Source organism: Phodopus roborovskii, unplaced genomic scaffold, assembly GCF_943737965.1.
Source record: "Phodopus roborovskii unplaced genomic scaffold, PHOROB, whole genome shotgun sequence".
Taxonomy (NCBI): Eukaryota; Metazoa; Chordata; class Mammalia; order Rodentia; family Cricetidae; genus Phodopus; species Phodopus roborovskii.
Window position 1 is genome coordinate 30,475,052 of NW_026125281.1, and position 21,158 is coordinate 30,496,209.

The window sequence follows — 21,158 nt, forward strand, 5'->3', positions numbered from 1 at the left end:
TGAAATGAATTTTATCACAGAAACAGAAAAGTAAGTAGAAAACAAGTTAATGCCAGAAAGTAAGCATGATTTGGCTATGAAGAACTTTATCACGTTGGGTTTGAAGTAATGTTGAAGACTTTGGAAGTTAGGAAGAGAATGGCAGTTGAATGCTGTAAGCACAGCTTAAAGGGCTACTTTAATAGGAGCCCAGAAGAAAGCATTGTTGAGAGTGCAGAGCCTCTGCTCTAGTGGTTTCAGATAAGATGTATTTGAGTAGCAGAGGAGAAAGAAAATAATACAGTTATAAAGTAGTGACAAAACTATAGAAATCTGTATTTTGTTTTGGAAAGAGAAGGTCACAACTGGTTTGTTTTTATCGGTAAGGAGATACTGTGAGAAATCCCAGAGTGAAAGAAGAGGCCTAGTTCTGGAGCCCCTGGGACTACATTGTAAATTTCTTTACTTCTTCAGAAAGAGAAGACTTCTGGAAGGAATGTTGATGTAAAGATTTCTGTTCAATTTATTAAAAATAGATTCCTTTCTCATAGGACATACCCTAAATACAGTTTCTCCTCTGTCTGTTCCTCCTAGCTCCTTCTTACTACACCTCACTTCCGGAACAATTCCCTTCTCTCTCCCATTAGAACAGAATGGGCTTCTAAGATATTTCAAACAAATGTGACAAAATAAAGCTGGACAAGGCATCTCAATAGAAGAGCAGTTGCCCCAAGCGCAGAATCAGAGAACCACTCATTCACACACTCAGGAGTCCCACAAAATCATTAAACTGAAAGCTGGAATATATTTTCAAAAGGCCTGATGCAGACCCTTGTCTGTACTGTGCATGCTACTTCAGTCTCTGTGAGTTCTTATACATTTTGGTCAATAGTTTCAGAGGGCATAATTCTCCTGGTGTCCTTCATCCCCTCTGGTTCTTAACACTCTTTTTGCCTCCTCTTTCATAGGACTCCCTGAGCTTTGAGAGGAAGAATTTGATGGAGACATGCCATTTAGAGCTGTGTGTTCCAAGAGCTCTCTCTCTCTGTAATGTCAGTCTGTCTCTGTGTCTATTCCCAACTTCTTCAGAATGAAACTTGTCTGATGATGGCTCAATAAGGCACCAAACCATGAGTATAACAGAATATCATTAACAGGCAGTTTATTGCTACATTTATTTTGTTTGTTTGCTTGTTTGTTAGACCAGTGGTAGTTCTTGGTTTTATCATAGGTCCCTGGTTCTTGGTCACCCATTTAGTGGCAGGTATGGATTTCTAAGATCCACTGCTCCTGCAAGTACCTTCAGAAAAGAGCAGGCCTCTCAGTGTCATCAACTGAACATGGTATAACAAGATGAATTAAGACTAGGCACAAGTCCTCATATCTAGGTTGGACAAAACAACTCAGTATGAGGAAAGGGCCCCACTCCCATTTTTTAATTTCACAAAACCCCCAAGATGAACAACACTATGCTGGCAGAGGACATAGTAGAGATCCTTGCAGGCTCTATGATTGCAGCTTTTGTCTCTCTGAGCCCCTATGAACCCTGTATGCCAGTTGGCAATAATCTCTTGGTGTCCTTGACTTCTCTGGCTCCTATAATCCTTCCTCTTCCTTAAGATCCTTCAAGTTATGCCTAGCTTTACTGTGGGTTTTGCATCTATTTCCATCAGGTGTTGAGTGAAGCCTCTGTGATGACAGTTAGGCTAGACACTGAGCGACGAGTATAAAAGAAGTATTGTGAAGCATTTTATTCACTTTTTTTTCCAGCCTTGTTTAGTTCTGGTTTTTTGATATTTGGTTTCTTGAGTTCTTTATAAAATTGGATGTTGGTCCTCTATGAGATGTGGATTTTGTAAAATTCTTCTCCCATTCTGTAGGTGGCCAGTTTGTCCAAAGGCGCGTGTCCCTTTCCTTAAAGATGTTTTTCAGTTTCATGAGGTACAACTTATTGTTGATCTTAGAACCTGGGTTGTCAGTGTTCAGTTTAGAAAATCATTGTCCTGTGCCAATGATTTCCAGGCAATTACCTCCTTTCTCTATTAGGTTCAGGATTTTTTAAGTCTTTGATCCATCTATAATTGGGTTTTATGCAGAGAATCAACATGGATCCATTTGGATTCTGCTTCATGCAAGTGACTAATTTGAATAGCACAATTTGTTGAAGATAGTCTTCATTTTCCAGGATGTATTTATGACTTGTTATAAAAAATGTGTCTATAGGTGTATGGATATATGTTGGGTCTTTGGTTTGATTCAATTAATCAACATGTCTATTTATTTTCCATATATATTTTTATTAATATAGCTTTGTAATACAATTTGAAATCGTAGATGGTGACACCTCCAGCAGTTTTTTTTTGATTATTCAGGGTTGTTAATTTTTTAGATATCATGTTTTTCTCACATTTCTATATGAAGCCAAGGATTTTCATTTTAATATCTGAAAACTTCTATTGGAATTTTGATGAAGATTGAATTGACGGTAGATTTCTTTTGGTAGGATGGCTGTTTTTATAATGTTCATCTCACAATACATGAGCATTTTGGAAATCTATCCATCTTCTGATACCTTTTTGGGTTTCTTCTTCAAAGACTTAAAATTTTTTTTTATCATACAAATATTTTATGTTATTTGAGGCTATTGTGAAAGATGTTTCCCTGATTTCTTTCTCAGTCCATTTGTCTACTGATTTTTGTGTTTTAATTTTGTATTCATGTACTTTTTTGAAAGGTTTTATCAGCTGTAGGATGTTATGTTCAGAGTCACTCACATATACTATAGTATCTTCGAATAAAGTTAATTTCATTTCTACCTTTTCTATCTGTATATCCTAGATTTCCTTTACTACTTATATTGTTCTAGTTAAGACTTCATGAATAGTTATGGAGAGAGTAGAAAGTGTCATGTTACAGATTTTAGGAGAATTTCTTTGAATTTTTCTTGTTGTAAATTGATGTTGGCTATAGGCTTGTTGTTAACTGCCTTTATTATGTTAACTGCCTTTGTTTCTTTAATCTCTCCAGGACTTTTTACCATGAATGGGTGTTGGATTTTGCCAAAGGCCTTTTTCTGCATCTAATTAGATGATCATTTTTTTCTTTTAGTTTGTTTATATGGTGCACTTTGTTGATTTTCATGCACTGAACATCCCCTACATCTGGTGGATGAAATGACATTTTTGATGTGTTGATGAATTAGTTTGCAAATATTTTATTGAGTATTTCAAAATCTGTGTTCATAAGAGATAATTTCTTTCTTTGTTGGGTTTTTATCAATTTTAGGTACCAGAGTATCATTGTTCTTTTCCTGAAGGTAATGTGCCTGATGCTTTTATTTTATGGAATAATGTGAGGAATATTGAGTATTAACACTTCTTGGAAAGTTTTTTAGATCTCTGCACTAAAATAATCTGGCTGTGGGCTATTTTTGGTTGGGAGATTTTAATGACTGCTTGTATTCACTAAGGTTTATAGAACTATAAAATTTGTTTATCTGATCATAGTTTAACTTTGTTATTTGGTACCTATCAAAAAAGAATCAATTTCTTTCTTTTAATTTTTTTTAGATTATAAAATATTTTTAATTTTTTCTTATTTTACATATAGATCCCAGTTTCCTCTTAGTCTCTCCCTCCCTCTCTTCCTCCCTTCCATGCCCCCGACCACCCTCCCATCCCATCCCCACGCCCACCCCCCATTCCACAGGGAGGGTAGTGCCTTCCAGGAGGGATCAACAAAATCTGTCAAGTCATTTGGAGTAGGGACTAGGCCCTCCCTCTTGCCTTGGGGAATTTGCTCCCAGATTCCTTTTGTGCACCAGGGATACATCATGTTTCCACTGTCAGAGGTTCCTTAGACTGCCCAGGCCTTCTAACTGAGACCAAGTTCATGGGGTCTGAATCGGTTCAATGTCTATTTCTTTTATATTTTCAAATTTTGTGGAATACGAGTCAGCTGTTTCTATGTGTTTCTGCAGCATTGCCTTGATCCCTTTGCTCATCACTTCTCCCTCTCTGCAACTGGATTCTAGGAGTCCAGCTTAGTGTTTAGTTATGGGTGTCTGTTTCTGCCTACATTAACTACTGAAACAAGGCTGTAGGATGGCATACAAAGTAGTCATCAATAGCATTATGAGGGAAGGGCATCTAAGGTGGCCTCTCCACTATTGCTTAGATTGTTATTTGAAGTCATCCTTGTAGATCTCTGAATGTTACCCTAGTTCCAGGTTTCTCTTTAAACCTATATTGGCTCCCTCTATTTTGGTATCTCTTTTCTTGCTCTCCTCTATTCTTCCCCCACTCAGTCTTCCTGATCCTTCATGTTCCCCTTGCCCCTCCCCTTCTCCCCTTCTCTTTCTCTTAAACACCACCCCCCACCCTGCTCCAAATTTGCTCAGGAGCTCTTGTCCCTTTCCCTTTCTGTGCTGGACCATGTATATCTTTTTTACAGTCCTCTTTGTTTCCTAACTTTTCTGGCGGCGTGGATTGTAGGTTGGTGATCCTTTGCTCTATGAAAAAATCCATTTATGAGTGAGCACATTTCTGGGAAGAGCCAGTTTTCAGTCAGCAGATTTGTTCAGTTTCCACAAGTTTTCAAGCTTTGTGCTTATTTTTGTCATGCAGCTTTAACCCATGTTGATCTAATAGGATGCAGGGAATTATTTATATCTTCTTCTGTCTGTAAAGACTTAGTTTGTGTCTGAGTACATCATCAGTTTTGTACACAGTAATCCAGAGAAGATGTATTCATTGAGTGGATCTTAAACCCAATTAAAATAAATACTGTTGATTGTTCCAATAATCTTTGAGCATTTATTACATCAGTGTATTATGCAGGCAGGTGCCATTATTGGATGAAGGGTTTGTACCTAGGTGATACTGATGATTATTTTTCTCCTCCAATAGTGGAGGAGTGCTATGTATGCTATGTATGCTAGTAAGTACTCAAAAATTACATGGGAAATTCTAGTTGGTCACTAACTCAAATTACCCAAGTTTGAGGACAAAATTTAGTGTTGTCTTAGCAAGAGGGCCTTACTGTGATGCTGTGGAGTGTTGCCAATAACCTGTAATATGTTTGTGTGTGGGATCTCAGTAGACACCTTTGAGCAATGGTTCAATCATATATAACCCATTCCCAGTACTGGAAGTTTTACTTGGTGGCATGAAATGTCTCCCTTATCTAATTTGATTTAAATTTATTTCATATATTTACACATTTTAGGGAGCTCTATAGTAATAGCATATATATGACTTTTCAAAGGATTTAGGAATAGTAGTCTTCTCCAAAATTCCTTTCTTTATATTGATTACCATCTGTCTACTCATTTAATCTTGTTTTCATAGTTTTTTCTTTATCCATTTATAATACTATATACTATTTTCTAGCCTTAAAGATACCTCCTCCCCTCTGGTTTCTTACTAGCTATCCAACTACTGTGATTATTCTAAATTGAACACATATATCTAAATTTAAAGATAATATACCCACATATAAGAGAAACCATGCAATATTTGTCTTCATGACATATTTAGGATGTGTCTAACTTTACCCATTTACCTGAAAATTTCATAATTTTGCTTTTTTAACAGCTGAATAATATACCACTGTGTTTTAAAATATTTATCCATCATCATTTTTATTATTCACTCATCAGTTTAAAAACATCTAGTCAGTTTCCAATTTCTAGCTTTTATGACTAGATTAGCACTGAAAATGGATGAGTAGGCATCTTTATTTTAACATGTGTAATCCTTTGAGTATATACCCAAAAGTTGTATAGCTCGATCTTGTGGTAGGTAAGTTTTCAGCTTTTTAAGAAACATACACACTGTTTTCCATGGTACCATACCAATTTCCATTTCCCCATCAATGCATTCCACTTTTCCAGGTACTTCATCAGCATTTGTGATGTCATTTGCTTTACTAATTTTGGACATTATAATTGGAGTAAGATGAAATCTCAAAGTAGTTATAAGTGGCATTCTTCTTGTGGCTAAAGATGTTTAACATTTTAAAAGGGTGTTCCTCAGCCATTTGTATTTCATATTTTGAGAACTCTTTTTCATGCCATACTCTGTTTTTATAATTAGGTGTGTAATTGGTAAAAAATAGTTTTACATACTGGAGGCTACCACTTTGCTCAAGTGATGGCAACTTTTTCTGTACAGAAGACAAATTTGACTTCGTGAGATCCAGTTTATTAATCATTGGAGTTAGCACCCAGACTACTGTACACCTGCACCAGAAATCCTTTCCTGTGCTAGTGAGCTCAAGCATATTCCTTATTTTCTCTCCTGTGAAATTCAGGTTGTCTGACCTCATGTTGAGATCTTTAGGCTATTTGGAATTGGGAGATGTATAGAGTGAAATATATATTCATTTATATGCCACCATGCGGCTTCATCAGCCCCATTTGTTTAAGTTGCTATTATTTATTCCACTGTTTATCCTTTGCTTATTTTTATTTTTTAATCACTGATCTACATGGATCTATTTCTGGTTCTGGTTCTTTAGTGCCATTCCATTTTTAAAACAATACTATTATTTTTCATTACTATATATAGATCTGTAATACCACCTAAAATCTGGGATGCAGTACTTAAAGCAGTCCTTTAATTATTCAGAATAATTTTGTGTATCCTGGGAATTTTCTGTTTCCACCTGAAATTTAAATTTACTTTTTTCCAATTTCTGTGTAGAATTGTGCTAGAATTCTGATGGGGATTGTATCAAATCTGTAGATTGCTTCTAGTAGGATTGCCCTTTTTACAATATTAGATCTAGCAATTAATTCATTAACATGATAAATATTTTGATTTTCTGGAATCTTTTTTATGTCAGTGTTATAAAGTCATTATCAAACAAGTATTCTCTTGCTTAGTTAGAATTTGAAAAAATGTTATTTTATTTTATGAGGCTATCCAGAAATGTAGTGTTTCCCTGATTCCTTCTTCTGTACATTTGCCATTTGTATGTAAGTTTACTGATTTCTGTGTGTTACCTCTTTATTCTGCTACTTTTCTGAAAGTGTTTACAAGCTGTAGTGGATTACTGATGGGATATTTAGAGTATTTTATGTATAAAAGTTATATGGCCTATAAATATATTTTGACTTCCCCCTTTTTTCTATATACTTTACATGTTTAATTGTTCCAAATATGATTTTAAGTACAAAGACATTGGATGGGTCTTGAGAATGTGGATATCTGTTTTATTTCTGATTTTCAACTTTAAAAAAAATTGTCTGTGAGATTGCAGAACAACCATCAAAACGGGGAAACTATCACCATAACAACAAAAAGACAGGAGTCAAATAAACACTGTGTATTAATAACTCTCAGTATTAATGGTTTCAATTCCCCAATACAAAGATACAACTCACAAAATGGATTCAAAAACAGAAACTGGTATTTGTTCCTAGTGCATGAACTGGCTTTTTTGGAGCTTACTCTCTCAGCATAGATACAGCCTTGAGGTAATTTTAGGTTTTCTGGGTTTAGAATCCAGCTTGTTTTAGAACTCAATTTGGATTGGGGCTTGGCGTTTAGATTCCAAACAGTCCTAGATTAGTGGCAAGGGTAGGTTGGATAATAAGCTTGAAGATGGAACAAGGGCCAACTCTGTAGTTCTCTTAAGTAGTTCATGGGTTCCAACTTCGTGAAGGATGCCATAGGCAGAAATAGAGAAACTCTTGCTCTGGTTACATTTGAACTGCCACTAAGTTCAAATATAATGGAGGTAGGCTAGGAAGAGGAGGCAGTGGCCAGGTTAAAAGTATTCTGCACAGACCATAATAAAGGAGCAGAAGGAGTAGAACGATAGGTTACCTGAATTTCAGCTAAGTGTGGTACCCAAGAATGTTTCTAGTTGAGATAATTAGGTGGGTGATTGGGTGCATACAAAGGAATGGAGAAGGGCTAGGAGAAATAACTGAAGTAGATACTAAGGAAGAACTAGAGGCCTCTGGTTCTACATCAGGAAACCTAATCCCAATAGGATTAAGGTAGTTTCCTGGAGCATACATTTTTTTTTTTTTGACAAAATTATTGAAACACTCTAGTATAAAAAGGAGAAAATGATGAATTAAAGACAGGATGAAAAGAGAGGTAACAAACCTGTCTACCTTACATTGGGTTCATTAAAAAAGGAACAGACATTAGGTAATAAACAAAGCCAGATATTGGGAGAATATGGCTATGATAAATTAAGACAATAAAATTGCTCAGATTTGTTCTAAGGGTTCTCCATCCTAGGAGCTATCCTGCACAGAATGGTCCCAGGCACATTTGGGCAACTGTGTGCTCAGAAATTTCATGTATTTTATTAAGCCACTTCTGTGTTCTACTCCATAGTCAGTGGCTGAAGTTTACCCGTTTAAGATCTGAACTTTTATTTCTTTTCTTTTCTCTCCTTCCTTCCTTCCTTTCTTCCTCCTTTCCTTCCTTCCTTCTTTCCTTCCTTCCTACCTTCCTTCCTTCTTCCCTCCCTCTTTCCCTCCCTCCCTCCCTGCCTCTCTCCCTCTTTCCCTCCCTCCCATCCTTCCTTTTTTTTCCTTCTTTTTTTCCCTTTAATTCTTCATTTTATTTTCAATTATTTTGGCCATATTGATTTCTGAGGGCTACCCTGCACTGGGGGCAATGCTTATCGAGTAACCTGCTTTGTCACCACCAACCAGAAGCACCAGGCTTCTTCTCAGGGTCAGTCCGAGTTCATTGTCTTACAGCAACCAAGTAAGCCATGTTGATATGCATGGCTTGTATTGCCCCCCTCCTCCCATTTCCACCAAAGACCACACAGATGCCCAGGCTCTTGGCTGTCCCCTGTGACCATGTTGGTATCCAAGAGACATGCCATTGCTGGGACCATGCCAATTTGAGTGGTCTGCATACCCGCTGTTGCTACCGCAGACTGTGTAGATACCCGGAATCTGGACCTGAGGCACACTGGTGGCCACTGGTCATGTTGCCACCAGGGCCATATAGATCAGAATGATCCACATTATTACCCAGAGCCATGATGACATCTGGGCTTGAGCTGTGTACAGGGGTCATGCCTGGGTCCGTGGACCTACTGCAGCCCGTGTCTGTGTTGATGTTCATACCCCGTTACCATTGAAAACTGTGTCACTGCCCAGGGTCTAGGACATTCTCTGGGGATATGTTCAACTCTGGGGACCACACTGCTGCCGGGCCCATTCTGATCTAGGAGGCCTGTATTGCCACATGGGCCCATCGTGACATCTGGGCCCAAGCTGCTGCTAATGGTCATGTCTTTCTTCATCCGTGGTCCTCCTGTAGCTGGATCTGTGTTGATGTCCATTTCCGGTGTTACCACAAGGACTTATGAGAGCCATGTGTTGAGCCATATGTTTAAGTATTATGGCTGCGCCAAACTGGCCTGCCCCTCATCATAGGTGTGGGAGAAATGTATCCATCTTTCGCCTGGTGGGGTGATCCCAGATATCAGAGGCCTAGAATGTCCAGCTTGGCTACCCCAGACACACTCCAACATCCACTCAATGTATGACCTGCTGGAACACATGAAGCGACTGGTCCTTTGGAAATGTAACTGCAGGATCTCCATGACTCAGGGTAACATCAGAATATCTGAGATGCATTTCTGACGGTGTGAGTATGTTTCTCTTATATTGGTTGATGAATAAAAGCTAATTGGCAAGTACCCAGGCAGGGAGAACAGGTATGCAACCAGACTAGGAAAATTCTAGGAAGAACAGGGAGAAGAACATAAATTTAAGAATTGAAAAGAAAAGTCTTTTCCCTCTCTTTGACATGATAAAATCATGGTCTATATTGCTGGTTCTTGGAAAAGACAACTCAACATCCAGATTCTGGGGGCTGCTACATCACTGATGAAGATTCTCTGCCTGGCTCATAGATGCCTCCCTTTGTAAAAGATAATAGGACATGGTTGGGCCAATGATTTTTAGGGATCCACTTAGCTTTAATGTTTTCTGATCACCAGTGTAAATTTACTATAGAACTACCTTCATAGTTTCCTGCAAAAATTGGTGGAGCCAACCACTAGCTGGAATGAGGAGTCAAAGGAAGTCCATAAACAGGACCCAGAAATTTCAAGCTGAGATACAACTTCTCATTTATATATAAAAACAATACTTGCCTTTAATTCTTTGCAGCCTCTATCTAAAAGCAAGTACATTAACTTTCCTGTCATGTTTTAGAGAGAAATTAAAGCAGCCAGATTCTGACATGTTCTCTACATGAATTTAGTGCTTAATTCTCAATGACAGAATATGGCCTATGACTGCCATTATGCAGTTTGGTGGAATTCAAGCTATCTTTTCTAAAATGACAATTAAGAAACAATTTATTTTTAAAATAACACATTTAATCTCTTTTCCAGAAGCAGGAGATCTATTCTGGTTGATTTTATTTTATGCTGTGATGAAAGCACTACTTTTTAGATGATGAAGAAATTTGAAGATAGGCACTCTGGGCCCAGGAAGAAAAGATGACAGTGATGATCATTGCACCTTTTTGTTTTACATTGACTCATGCAGGATTAGAACCCCCAAGATCATATTCAATAAAGGCACTGTAATCTGTTTTATTACAGAAAGCAGATCTTACTAGCAGCCCAGCAGATCCATGATTTCTGGGTGCTCTGGGGACAGAGAGAACAAGTAAATAAATCCTTGATAGAAAGGCATAAAGCTTATCAGTGCAGAAGGATGGCTGGATGGGTTTTCTCCCATCCAGCATCTTAACTAGGAAGCAATACCCACTGCCTCTTTAAGGTAACTGTTTACTTGCCCTGATGTGGACAGAAAACATTTGCTTTGGCTTAAAAAAAAATGGAAAATGTGTGCTCTAATGGAAGAATCAAATTATATCAGAAAAGGAAGCACTTTAAGCTTTATTGCTGTAGATCACTCTGCCTCCAGCTGTGAAACTGATTGATGTTTAAAGCCCCCGAGGCCCTGGCAGCTGTGGTGGCTGATTCCAATAAAAAAAAGTATGTAAGTGTGTATGGGTGAATTCATGGGTGTGTAAGTATGGGAAGATAGAGTAAGAAACTGTATTAGTAAAATTTATTTTTGTAACTTTTCCCTAAGGACTTTTCATAAATTTCCTTTAAAATAGGTACATAGAAATTTACATTAGTATTTAATAAATAAGTTGTTTAGAGGGAATATAGGAAAAATATAAATAAATGTCTGTGTGCATGCATGCATATATATGTATATAACTACGTATATTATCTGCATATATAGGAGGGGGAGAAAGAAGGAGAGGAGAGAATCTGCTTAATTAAGTGATTAGATGACTATATTACAAATAAATGATAGAGTGATTATAGGTACTAAGAGGTATCATAGGTACTTAATTCCTTGGTCTTGCTAAAAACAAGTTACCCAAGATTAGGGCAGAGAAGGGTTTAATAAGTCCTATTGACAGATACTTTAATGAGTTGGATTATATTAGATTGTACTGACTTTAAAACTGCCTAGGTTAGAAGCATATGTCCATTCGTGTACTCTTGGTGCAAGAATTGGATAAGGAGTTTCATTGTATGCCACAACAAACTAGAGAATGATTGCCAAGAAGGGTTCATGACTAGCTACTAATACAAATACTTGTTAAACTTAGTTTACCCCAAAAAGTTTTATCTACAAATACAAACGTTGGATGTGGAAAATTTTTACACCCATAACGCCGATAGTCTCTAGTGGAAGCATTTGATGTGGCTTACATTTAAATAAAACCTGCCAAGATTTTCTTAACACCTCAAATATCAACCCGCAGATGGGCTGGGGATGTAGTTCAATGAACAAAGTGCTTATCATGTGCTGTAGGTTCCACTGAGAAAGCCCAACGCAGTGAACAAAAATATGAAGAAAAGCTGAAGAAGTGCATGTGCATGCATACACTCACAAACATGTGTTTCCCCAAAGAAGCACACACCCTACATATGCACGTAAAAATATTGAACACATTTCTCATCATTTGCTCTCTTACGCCATCAAAGAGAATAGATAATTGATATGGCCTGGATGCTATTTGCACTGAAGAGGTGAATGGAACAAAGAGAAAGGGCTGTTATTCATTTGTGATAACAGTTAAATCCTGTAAGAGAAAGATTGTGAAAATTCTATAGTCTAGAACCTATAATGCAAATCTCAAAATAAATAAATAAGTAAAGGTACATTTAAGAAATTCCCAAGAATGTTCTAAGCAAGTTAGGTACATTTATGTGAGCTGGTTAGCTATCATGTTGTGATTTTTTTTTCATAAGGGGACAATGATTATTTTTAATTGTGTTTCATATTACTCTGTAGTGAACACTTTTTCCAGAGGGGAAAAACACTCTTTTATGATATTATAAGCTTATTTCCCTTCATCCTGTCTATTGAAGGCTTTATGTAGTCCTTGAAAATTTTAGCATATGTCTTTAAAAAAAAAGGAAAGAAAATAAATACGGAAGTGCCATTCTTTCATGATGGGTTAAATAATTTAAATAAATTTCTTAGACATATCATCCAGAAAATTAATTTTAAAATTTTACTAGGAACATTTTAAAGGATTACTTGTGCCTCGTTTTCTAATCATGATTTTTATATTATTCCAAACTTGTAAGGAAAGCCTCAAAAGACACCTGAAAGAGAAATGAGCTTTTCTTTTTCTAACCATAAACATGATTATAAAATTTTGTCTTTGATGGTTTAGGTATTTTGCAAGATGGTTTGTTTATCCATTGAAGATACTAACACACTTTTGAGTTCCTGGGTTAGTGATACACTCTCTTTCTCCTTACACTTCCTTCATACATTCATTTCCTACTTTTCTTTGGGATCAGATAGCTCATGCTCACTACCTGCAAGGCAGAGGTGAGAAGAAACCAGACTGCCTAAACCCCAACTGGAGTGCCACCCTTGGAGACCCAAGTGGATAACTATCAGGCTTCAGGGGAGTCACTTGTCTTGAGGCTGTATTTTTTTTTTTCAGAAATATCATTTTAAAATATTACATTGTTATCTATAGTGTCTTTGGAGAAACCTGGGATGAACTCAAGTTTTGCTAATCCTTCCCCTATTTCATAAGTTGGAATCTGATCTCCATTGTTAAGATATTAAAAGTCTGGTGCCTTTGTGGTGTTTTAGATCACCAGTGAAGCATTCATGGCAAGGATTGATGTCATTATAAAATCTACCTACGCTTCATCTTTCCCCCCAATTATTAGAGAAGATAGTGATCTCTGAGGAACTATACATTTCACATCCTGAATCCATTTTTCTCTGCTTCCATATCCAACAAATGAGAATTGGTTATTCCTAAGTCATCAAATTTATGGTATTTATATTATAGCATATGACAAGGTTTTCACCTATATCAAGACTGCTCATCATCCTCAGTGATATTGTCAATTTCCATTCTCTTCCAAATCAGAAGAAATACAATTAAACTTAAAAACATTTACGAAAGATGACATACCATATTAGGAAAATATGTAATAGCAGCCCACTCATGGAACATGAAATTCTGCACTAACTTAATTTTTCATCTTCATAGTTTTCAGACATTTTTTATATACATTATCTTACCAGATAATTTTTACCCTCTGCATATGATTTACTACTAGTTACCTGGAAGACCCACTGCTGGAGAACAGGTGTGAGTGATGGATGTCATCAGAGTGTACAAATCACACATAGTTGTAAACAGTTTTGAAATTTTTATTACAGAAGGTAGACAGACATGTAATTCCTAATTGTAAAAAGAGCTGTTTAATGATAACAATTTTAAGGCTTTCAGGATGTAGAAAGAACTGGATTTGTTTTGTCTCAGGGGACACCTATGACTTCTCAAAGGAAATGACATGTAACTAAGGACTTAATGACAAGTGCTACTTCTTATGTTGAACAGCTTTTGTAGTGATACTTCAGAAAGATCACTTGCTAAGAGTATATGGAATAAAATATAGATTCCGGGTGCTGATTACTTTGGGCAAAAAGAGAAGACCACAGTGGCTGGTGTTCTAGGAGAAGAGGCATTAAGAAAAGCTAGTTCTCACAATAACCCCTTGAGGGATACAAATAAGAATGTCTTCACATATGCAGGTAGGAACTTGAGCAGATTTTCATGTCTTTCCTGTCTTCTTCAATGCTTTTCTGCCTGCTTAATAAAATCAGCTACAGCTGTATATAGAGTAACATCTCTGTGTGTAAGAAAATGGTCACAGATCCAGGAGTATAGCTCAGTGTGGAAGCCATTGCCAAGCACACACAAGATCCTACCTGGGCTTCATTCCTACCATATGAAACAAGCAAGCAAAGGGAAAGCACAAAATGGTTCAGCAAAAGTAGAAAACAAAGAATTCTTTGGAAAGAATTGGGTCACTTTTATATTTGGATATAAAATGTCCCTCAGTGACAATGTGTTAAGTTTTGATCTCCAATGGCAGTATTATTCAGGGATGATTTGTCCATTAGGGTCTAAACCTCATCAATCAATGAGTCCACCATAGCTGAATGAACTATTGTGTGATAGTGTAAACTGTAGGATGTGGAAACTAGTTGGAAAGAGTAGGTCATTGATGGCATGGTCATGATCTTTAGATATAAATTTAGCTCCCACTCCTCATCCTAAAAATGTTCCTTTCAATAAGATGGAGACCAATACAGAAAACCACAAACAATCTAAATGTAGAATTGGGAAGCCCAATGCCAACGGATAAATCTACTTCCACCATCAAAGCTCAGAGAACATTATGGAAGAGGGCATAGAAAGACTGTAAGAGACAGAAAATTAAGCAGTTTAGTGTGATATTGTGTCTACTGACAATGCCAGAAGCTACATGCATAATGTCTCGCCAACATGACTACCTAAACATGGCATGATAAACACAGTAGCAATAGTCATGGTAGAGTAAGTGGGAAAAGCCCAAGAAGTCTCATCCCTACTGAGAAAATACAGGCAACTAAAGAATGTTGAGAATGGCAAAAATAGTTTTACAGCAATAGGAGCACATCATTAAGCTATCCAATGCCAAATGGTCAGCCCTGAAAACATATACAGACAAGTAACATTATACAGACAAGTCAGGTTGTATTTATATATTTAGGAATATATAATATTATATATATATATATGTGTGTGTGTGTGTGTGTGTGTGTGTGTTCATACACATATTGAAATGCAACAAAAATCAATAAAAATATATTCCATGAATTTGAAAGAGATCACATAGGGGTATATGTCAGGGTTTGAAGGGATGAAAGGGAAAGGACAAATAATTTAATTCAAAAATAAAATAAATAATAAAAATATACATCCTCTTCCTATTCTCTTCCTCTCCTTGACTATTTTCTCTTTTATCCTTCTCCTCCTTTTTTATGATGGCTTCTTCATCTTGATACTCTGACTCATCACAAGCCTGTTATAATCAGGTTTTCCGCTAGCCTGGTCCCAGAGCTGTGCCAGCATCAAATAACACACAGAAATACTGTATTAGATATAATTTGTTGGCCTGTTACTAGCATTACTTATTGGCTAGCTTTGTCTTAAATATTAACCCATTTCTATTAATCTGTTTCCACATGATCTTATCTTACTGGAGAGTGAGTTGGGCCTCTTTGTTCTCTTGGTCCTACATGTTGAATCTCCTCCTACCGCTCCCTGAATTCTTGTCTCCCAGTCCCACCTATCTTGCTTTCCTATTGGCCAACAGGGCTTTAATTATTAACCAATAAGGGAAACGTAGTTACAAAATGACATATCTCATCAATTCCTCTTTTCTGTCTAAAATAAAAGGAAGGGTTTTAACCTTAACATAGAAAAATATATAACAAAACAGTTAACAAATAAGAACCACAGTTAACAATATTTAGTCTATTAACATTTAGCAAGATTAAAAAAATTATTTCATTATCTATTCTATCTTTATGAGTCTAAAACTCTATATGTAACTTATCTTTAATCCTAATTAAGGAAAACTATAACCATAACTATCTGTCTTCAAGTCCTTCAAAGACCACAGAAGGTAGTATATAATCTCTAGAAATGACAGAGACAACTCCCATGGTCAGTCACCTGAAGTTCTTCTGTAATGTTCCATCTTCAGCCTATAGGCCATAGTGTATCTGGTGGACTACTCCGCAGAGCAGAAAACTTTAAACTGTCCACCTGTATTGTCAGTTTGTCAGTCACTTTCCTCTGTATCTTGTAGACTGTCTGGCAGATTCTTCCATGAAACAGGAACCCTGTAGCAATGTCCATCTTGTATCAGAAGTCATTTTCCTGTAGGTCCTGCATGTCCAGTTTATACAGCATAAAGTCAAATAGTTCAGACAAGAGCAGTATCTTGCCCAAATGGCTAGTCTTGCCATATTAGATGTAAACTCCATAACAAGTTTCTTCAATGTCTATCTTCCTTTCTGGCACAGGTGGTGTTGCCAGGAGCAGTTATGTCTCTGTTAAGAAAATATGTAAACCATTTTAAATGTCATATTCTGTAGGTCTTTGAAAGGTTTGAAGAATGCCTATCCATCTCAAATACATCATGAAAACCTACCTAATTTAACTCTAAGTTTTGACTATCATAGGTAACTATCTATAATCTGTACTAACTTATACATTACATTTTAAAATGAGCTATACGAACACAATACCTAAACAAGAGAAATATACATTTTATTACAAAATTGACCTTAAATTTGTATCAATAAATGAAAATCTATTTCAAAACAAATTATTCCTTTCTATACTATAATCCCCTTTTTAACCTTTAAAAAGAGATTGGTTGTGATCATTAACTATTTATAACCAACCCCATTTAAATGAAAACAAATATGTATAAACAATATTTGGGAATTTGGGCATTGTTCTTTCCAAACTGCTTCCTGTTGGTAGGGGGCGCTGTTTTGGGGGAATTCTAACAAGACCCAGAAATTTTGGCTGCAGTGGTCTGTAAGGCTGCCTTGTCCCAGCTGTTTTGAATGTTGGATTGTCTGGGATGCTGTTTCAGTGGGTCTTGCTTGATCAAACCATGTTAGTCTGGAAGGAATCCACAGCTTTTCATTTTCTATGGAAACAAAAAATAGAAATTCTTTCCCCCAGTAACCTGTACTTACTTAAATTTTGGAGTCAAAGCATTTTTAAAATATATAAATTCAATTAATTTAGCAGCATCGATAATCAAATGTATTGTAGCAATTGTAGTTCCTTCCTTGGCAATTGAGTAATTTAAAGACAACATAATAGCATATAATATCCCCTTTTTTGTGTATTTTCCATTTTCACATGGCTTTTTATTACTCTATTTATTCTACATTTATTTATTTAGTTAGTTAGTTAGTCATTTTTGAGACAAGGTTTCTCTGTGTAACTTTGGCTGCCCTGGAATTCACTCCGTATACTAGGTTTACTTTGAAAGTATAGAGATCTGCTTGCCTCAGCATCCTGAGTGCTGGAATTAAAGGCATATCCCACTAATGGCCCAACTAGTCTCTTTAGCTGCTCATACACACCATTGAATTGATAGATTGTTAGCAGCACTTCTTACTTCTTAAAAGCCATGCAGTTTTGTTATTGTTGTTGTTTATTTGTTTTTATTTTTTGTCCACTTATGACAAGTCAGGAAACTTCCCTTAAAGGAGCCATGCAAAGTTTTTCTTGTCTCTAGCAAAACAGAATCCCACTGACCCACTGAGAAAATTACTGTTACTAAGATATCTTGCTTGTCTTTGTTCTTTTGTTTCTAAAACTCCTTCTTAAGCTTTTGTTGAGCTTTAAGTGAAAGTCTTTAGTAACCATGTTGAGGCACCATTTTTGTTATGAGCAGTTTTTATGCCTGCCTCTAATAGTGCTAGGATATGCAATCTCACATAAACAAGACATGATTAAATTGAGTAAAACCAAGAAGCGTTTCACCTTGTAAACCAAATAAGTCTGTCTTCTTTTATGTGGATTTTTTTCAAACATTTCTACAGTTGACTAACTGTCTACTAACTAACAGTACCACATTTAGGACAAAAAAATTGGTCAGATTCCAAGTAATAAAGTTCAAGAATATTCAATGAGTCCTGTAAGACCAGTCCATTTAAGGTCCAGTTTCAAACATGGTATGATCTGAAAGACAAGTCAAGTTGTCCCAATTTTCAATAATGTGGATTCAAAGATTGCAAGTTTCAAGAGAGCATAAGAGAAGCAGACAAGGCAGAATTAGGAGATTACTGCCACCTATATCCTTACTAGCGACCATATATCCTTGATAAGTTGGATATAGTTAGATTTAAGTAGCTCTGTAATTGAAATGTCAATTCAAGGGTTTTGTGCCTCTAGAGTTTTGGCTAGCAATCACTGAAACCCCAAAACTCTACTTTCCAAGTTTCTAGAGTATATTTATACATAGAGATTTTATGGTGGATAAGCAAGGCTTTGGCTTTTTCTGTCCAACAAGGTAAAATCATTCTTGTTTTTACTCAATTTAATAATTTCTTTTTTATGTGAGATTGTATATCCTAGCACTGTCAGAAGCTCCATCCAGAAGGTCTCACAAATATGACTGTATACATATGAGTTGAAGAAAGACAACAAAGAATCACAATTATTTCCATCCATAGTTTATATTTTAAATAGTGGGCATAAAAAGGCACTCTAAATGACTGTGAGAACAATTAGTACCTTCAAAGAGGAGCTTTTAAATTTAGAAGATTGGTGCATGTTTTTAGCGTGTTTTCTTTAAATTTGGAGGATATTATTAGGATAAATATCAAAATAACTAAAAGAAAGTAGAAGACATCCACAGAAGGTTCAAAATAGTCAACATAGGTCATGGTTCCTCCAGATATTTTGTTCTGCATATTTATATTTTAAAGAAAGATCATGCTATTTATAATTCATGTTTTTGCTTTTTATAATTATCATTAGGCATGAACATTCCCATAGCATTAAACTTCAACACTGTGTTTTATCAAATTTTATCTTAGAATTCTAAGATTATACAAACTAAAAGTTATTTAAGTATCACTTAATGTAAAGAGTACGGTTTTTTCTCCCGCCGCCTAGTCTTGTCCCACCGCCCCGCCAGCCCCAAATATTACACAGACTCTGTATTTGATACAATGGTGTTGGCCCAGTTACTTGTTTCTTATTCGCTAGCTCTGTCTTAATTATTAGCCCATTTCTATGTATTTCCACGTGGTCTCCTTACCGGGGAGTGAGGCAGGCGTCTGGTCACCCCAGTCTCTCCATCTTGATTCCTCCTTACTACCTCCTCTTTCCTCCTTGTCTCCTAATCCCTCCTATCTTCCTTTCCTATTGGCCAACAGTGCTTTATTCATTAACCAGCATGAGAAACATTTACAGAATGACATCACCCATCATCTCCTCTTTTCTGTCTAAATGAAAAAAGGGTTTTAACCTAAACAAAGCAAAATATGTAACACAACAGTTATCAAGTAAGAATCACAGTTAACAATATTTAGTCCATTAACATTTAGCAAGATTAAAAGAAACTATTCTATCATCTATCCTATGTTTGTGAGTCTAAAGTCCTATATGTAACAGAGCTAGTCGATAAGAAACAAAGTAACTGGCCAACAGAATTGTATCTAATACAGAGTCTCTGTGTTGTTGTGACAACTGCTGATCTAGAACAAGGAAAATCTGTAAACACAGAGTACACCATTCAGTACAATGTACTTTAATCTGTTAAAAAGAAAAGTTACTATTTTTCTTAGCAAATGAAACTATATGTGGGAAAATTAAGTTAAATGGTGATGTTATTCCCTAAGGACAAAACAATTCCTTTCAATAAATTAATTTTACATTAGTAACTCTTTCTTTTTTTGAAGCTGACAGTAATAACTTGACAACTTAAAGCTGTAATAAACTTCACAATCAGTAGAACTATCCTTCTCATACAAAGGGGGAATTGGGATAGTACAGGTATGCTAATCATCCTCTGTTCATTACAAGTAGAAAAATCCCCCAAATTCAATTTAAATAACTGTGTTTAGTTCATGAAGCAGAGCACTGCAAATAGTTTTTGACAGTATTGGCTTAAACAACCTAACATTGTCTTTCTTTGGGAAAACCATTAAACCTATCTGACATTTCACATTAAGCTATTATAAATAAATAACACTTGAAACCTGGAACTCTATCAGAGAAAGAATCCTATCACCCAAAATGAAAGAATAAGAGAGGTAGGTGGCTCACATCCCTACAATGGGACCTGTGGCTTCAATAAATTTCAATGTTACACATGTTTCAGTCATGTGACTCAGAGATTGGTTGAGATGGGCTGTTTACAGTGATCACAAACAATGGGAGACTCCAAGCTCTGTGTCTCCACTTCCCCTTCTCTGTCTCTGTAGTCCTCAAATGAGCCACCAAGAATAAATATTAACCCCCAGGCACAGCAGAAGTCATCTCTTTTACTTTTCTTCTCATAAAAACTTTATGTTTCTCTGAAAGTATTTTATAGCCATGGCAGAAAACATTATCACTGATTCCGGTAGACTGATATTGGTCAAAACCTGGGAATTTAGCCAGAACTAGCTAGAGCAAGGCCTTTTTGCATCCTCTCCAGAATATGACTTCATCGTTAATACTTCTCTACATATGCCCCAAGCCTTGGGTAACAAACTGAACACAAGGGCCAAATATCACTGCATTTTCAGACTATACTAATAAATGATTTGTGAATGTAAAAAATGACCCATTAAATAGAATTAAAAAGAGAGAGAGAGAGAGAGTAACTCCAATTCTTTTCAACATTGAGTGGTTCCAGTTAGAGGCTGTAGGAGTCTCACTGTTTTCTCATCATTCAAGTTTATGACATAATGCACATCCCAGAGGTCCCAGAGTCCTGAAGGCTCAAAGAGAAATGTCACCTGTACATCCAAATAGATTATAGAATTTTACTAATCTCCAAAATGCTAGTGTTTCAAAAGCAAGAGGCATGGACTGGTTTGTAGAAAGTACAATTTAGTGGTTAGGTTCTTAAAATTATTCACAAGTCATATAGAGTGGTGAACAACTATTCCTAAGAGAGTTACATTTTAAATTATTGAAAGCAGTTACCCACACACATTTTTTTTTTCTGATCAAGCTAATAGCCCCTTTATACTTCTGTTATCTGTACCATCAATCTAACACAGAAAACCATGTATTTGATACTCAATTGAGGTA

General features: G+C 36.3%; 1 pseudogene; it reads right to left on the minus strand.

The window, feature by feature from the left end:
• Positions 1-9,303, minus strand: part of LOC127233046 (cullin-4B-like) — a 38,175-nt pseudogene extending 28,872 nt beyond the window's left edge.
• Between the last annotated feature and the right edge of the window lie 11,855 nt (positions 9,304-21,158).